The sequence below is a fragment of the Octopus bimaculoides genome, chromosome 11 (assembly GCF_046866305.1).
Source record: "Octopus bimaculoides isolate indiv1 chromosome 11, ASM4686630v1, whole genome shotgun sequence".
Taxonomy (NCBI): domain Eukaryota; kingdom Metazoa; phylum Mollusca; class Cephalopoda; order Octopoda; family Octopodidae; genus Octopus; species Octopus bimaculoides.
Genome location: NC_142938.1, coordinates 49,825,917 through 49,831,234, shown reverse-complemented (window position 1 = coordinate 49,831,234; position 5,318 = coordinate 49,825,917).

Below are 5,318 nucleotides of genomic sequence, written 5' to 3'. Positions count from 1 at the left end.
TCTCTTAAGTTTCAGTCAAAGGACTATTGCCATGCAGGGGCACTGCCATTTACTTTGCTACACTTTCACTAAACCTCCTCTGATATGCGACATTTGGTGGAGGAGGCAGTTTGACGTATATAATACCACTTTGGTGTAAGAGGCAGTAGAGTATATGATACCAACTGCTAAAATTAGAAGCAATCTCAAAAACCACCAGAGACTCACAATAAAGATACACACGAGCAATGCAATGAACATATGAGAAATAGGCTTAACTTTGCGTTGAATACATCAGTAAGTACCAATTGATTTCACCCACGGTATAACCAACATACTCTGACGATTCCATGAGTATGTTGGTCATACAGACGATAAAATCAATTGGTATTGAAATATACATTACTGATGCATTCAACGCAAAGGTAAGCCTATACCTTATATGTTCATTGCATTGCTCGTGTGTATCTTTATTGTAGGTTTCTGGTGGTTTTTGAGCCTTGGCTCTGATTTTAGTAAGTGGTATTATAAATCCTACTGATTTGAATTTAGCTAATATTGTGCCTGCAACGGTGTAAACCTCCTAGTCAACTTATTATTACCTTATTAATATCATTAATAACGGTAATAATACATCTTTATATATATATATATATATATATATATATATATATATATATATATATATATATATATATATATATATATATATATATATTGGAAGGTTTGGAGGTGATGTACAGGAATTATATTATAGAAAAAAATTAAGGTACTCAGAAATCTGGATGGTTGTATATATATATATATATAAAGATAAAATAGAGAGATACTATTGACAATCCAATAATTTATTTATTTATAATATTACTTGATGTACAATATATCATAATATTATATAACAAACAATTATTAAAAAACATAAGAGGCGAACAAAGTTTTTCGGCTTATATACATTTTCTGATATGCATACACAATAACAGTTCCCTTATATATAAGTTACTTCAGAATCATGGTTTAAAGATAGACGAAATTCCGTGTGAAAGGACTGCTGGATGGTAAAAATTAATTCAAATGTCTAGGTAATATGAGCGTGAGCGTTAACTATTCAGTCACACATCAGCTACAATGAAAAAAACAACAAAAACACTCTAATGGACGATACGGAATATGAAATCATTAGTAACTATAAGGTAGTTGATAAGAATGTATTAAGAGATATCAACTTAGAAGCTAAAAAAAATAAGTGTGATTTTGATCTTGATGACAGAAATGAGCATTTTGTGTCTAGAAGACCCAAAATTGTTTTCAAGAATCATAAAGAAAATCTTTTCTCCAACCCTAAAGTTAGATTAATTTTCCCAGGAAGTTTTGACCTAGGTAGATTAAATAAAATTATTCTAGATAAGTATATTCCCAAACTTAAGGAAACATTAAATTAGATCTCTAGTCCAATACCCAGAAAGTCCTATGAATACCACAAAGTCGGTTGTTAGATTGGCCAAAGAGCAGAATTATTTGATAACAATGTATCACAGCGCTATCCTTAAAATAAAATGAAATGAAAGACGTGTTTGAACACCTAAACTAAAGATGCGTACTTATCTTATAAGATAACTTACTGTAGGGGAAAACGTTTAAAAGTCAAGACACACGTTTAATGTTTTCTAACAAGTGTACAAGACCAAAACTTTTGGGTGCGTATTGTTTATAATTTTGATCTTGTCAACCCAAGTACTGAATTGGTATAATAATACCTCGATATGCGAGTTAATTTGTTCAGGGAAACAGCTCGTAAAATGAAATATCTCGTAAAGCTTAACAATAATTTCGCATAGTAGCAATGTTATAAATAGTAATTCGTTCCCAGAAAAATATTTTACCAATAAAATTTATAATACTGATAAATAAATGGCAATAAAATAACGGTAGAATGTAAAGAATAGTCTATGTAAAGTAAAAAAAATGTCAAAATCATTTATAATAGAAAATATTATTATTACAATCGTTTTCTGCATCACTATCAGTCGCACTAAACTCGCGCACACCATCACTCGTAGACGTGATCACAGATTCACAAGCGCTCGTAGAAGGACTTGTAGACTTCTTTTTACACGAAGTCTCGAAGTTGCTTAGAAGAAGCCTTTTTCGTTCTCTATAAATTTCTCGGTAACACGCAGAAGCATTTTTATGGTAGTAGAGACTTGTTCACTCCGTTCAAAATTTAGATCTTTTGCTCGAAAAATCTATTATAAAATAAAAGTCGTAAACTCGGGTCTCGTAAAACGTGTCCTCGTAAATTGTGGTATAACTGTACTACACTTTTGCAACTGTGGAAGGATAAAAGGCGAAGCTGAACTCATATTGTAAAAATTTAAACCAATATAACCTAAGAATTTTTTCACATGCTTTATTGATTGTGCTATTTTACTTTTACTAAAATATATATTTAATCAAATCTCACGCTATGATTTTCAGAATAAATAACGTTCTGGATGTTGTTAATTTAACAGTTGTCTCTTTGACATACTGTGCTCACTTTCACAAGTAAACAATAGAAACTTATATTCTTTTTCTAAAATATTAGAAATAAATCCAACTAGATGTTTTCGGACACTTTCTGTCTAATTTCATCCCATTAGATACATGAGGGGGGCAGATAGAAATAAAGAAGTAGTTGAGCTTAACTGAAGTTCAATAAATTTTTTCATAACGTCCCATTCGAAACAAGGACGTAAGTTCTAGCTCAAAACCATTCCATCGAACTAGACTGCAATCCGTCAACAATAAACAGTCTACGTCTATGGAAATATCTGAGCCTTTAAGATGAAGCTGTTTTTAAAGAAATATCTAAGCCCAAAAGTTTCTTGAATAAAAATATGAATTCACTGCGGTTTCATTTTATGTGGCCAATTTCTATTCAACCGTCGTAATATTGAACACATCTTAAAATATTCAACCTCAATATTTTTCATATCTTAAATAATAACTATTGATTTTTCAGACATCAAAAGAAATAACTATATTTCTCCATCTCGAACAACTAAATAACAAGACAGAAGGCTCCTAGCAACGCTTTCCTAATCGATGAGCTTTATATAGCATCGAATTGTTTTACAAAAACCGTATTTCTTTTGTGCTTTCTTCAACTTTACTCCATTCTGCTGTGATTTGCAAGTGGAGTTTATTTCCGCTAACAAACCACTTAGATTATCAGAAACTAAGAAACTCCTGCGTCAAAATAGCCATTCTTGTTCCAGTAAGAATCGTAAAATCATGAACGCTAATAAAACTTAACAATGATAGAAAAAATACGTGAACAACATATATTCATAGCTCGACAAAGAAGAATGATATGAAACGTAAAATTTATTGAAATGCGAAGAATGTTAAATATATAAAAAAAGCGAAGAAAAAAATTATCTATACCGATGTATTAATTATGAATACTGGTAATTAAGGAAAATAAATGAAAAAACGCATGCAGCATAATTCAGAAAATGCCCAATCGTATCTATGACATCTCCGATACAATTCTGTATACCAGACAAAGCCATTCCTTTTCTCCATATCTTTAAGCTATAAAATAGGAACAATAAAGAAGTACAATTACACGTTATAATCAGTAAGTGAATTAGATATTTAACACGATGCTAAGCAAGAACATTTACTAGTTTATAATTATGTAATACACTGATTTAATTTCAACTATTGACAGTACAATCTTTGTTGTCATTCTATCAAATAAGATAATACGATAATACTATTGTCTGTGAAGGCGCGTGGCTTAGTGATTAAGGTATATATATATATATGTGTATATATATATATATATATCTATATATATATATATATATATATATATATATATATATATATATATTGTGGCTTCATTTCCTGGATCGGGCGACGCGTTGCGTTCTTGAGCAAAACACTTCATTTCAAATTGCTCCAGTCTACTCGGCTGGCAAAGATGAGTTATCCTGTGACGGGCTGACGTCCCATCTAGGTGCGGAATTTATACGCATGGAGTCCAAGGTACCGGCCCTTATAGGTCGGTATGATTCGAGAAGGTAACATGCAAGAAGATCTTCCGCATGATCTGCTTTTTTTTTTTACTGTTGGACCTGTTAGTTATTGTGAGAAATTTGGCCTCCGTTCGCGCTATGTTCATTCATTTGCTCATTATTATGGGATATGCTTGAAGAATTTGTCTCAGCATAATGTCCTTTTGAAGGGTTCATATGTTCTGGAATATTATTTTCTAAACTTCACTGCTTTTTTACAGATTCATTATAAATGTATGTGTGCATGTGTGGCGGGGGTGTATACGTGTATGTGTATGTGTGTGTATATATGTGTGTATGCGCATAAGAAAAGAAAATATGCGATTCCTCCCAACAAATTTTTTTAATTGGACATTAATACAATATCGGAGCCATACATATGTATGTATGTGCATGTAAATAAACATATATGTATGTGTGTGTGTGTGTGCGTGTTTGTGTATGCATGTATATATATATATATATATATATATATATATATATATATATATATACATACATACACATATGTACAGATACATACATACATACATACATACATACATACATACATACATACATACATACATACATACATACATACGAAAACAACAATCTGAAATGCAAAATTAAGTTTTTCAAGATTGATAACATTTATACCAGTAATATAGTTTGCTTTATCGACTTCGTTTACTTCTCCCTATAAATATGACGTTTGTACACATTTAAAACTCGTGTTGTAGTATAAATGCATTGTTAATGTGCTATAGAATCGGTATATCACCGAATTAAATACCTTTAAGTATTTATATACACATTTCTTTCTTCCTAGTTCGAATATCGTTTGAGTCTGTTCGAGTGTTCCCTCGGCACACCTCTCCTAAACTATCATTAAATAAGCTGTATACAGATGTGCACTCAATCGTTAGTCCATCTCGTGAAATTAGCGACTACGACGCTGAGTAGCGTATAGATATGTGACATCATTTTTCATGGCTGAACCTAGCATTCTCATATACAACTCAGAGGGGAAATAAAGAGGGAAGAATCGAGCCCAGTGCTGGGCAGGTAATTTATTTAATGACACTGGGAGAATATAAACCGCACTATATTTGAGCGAAATTTTAACTTAGAACACATGATGAAAACGATATCGGATGGAATTCTGTTCGAAGATTTTAACTATTCCAGTAATTCGTAGTATTTTCGCGTTGGTAGAATATCAGAAATGGTAAAGTACCGGATTAGATATTTAGAGTATTTAGTTTCGTTTCTATGCATCTTAGTTAAGATTTT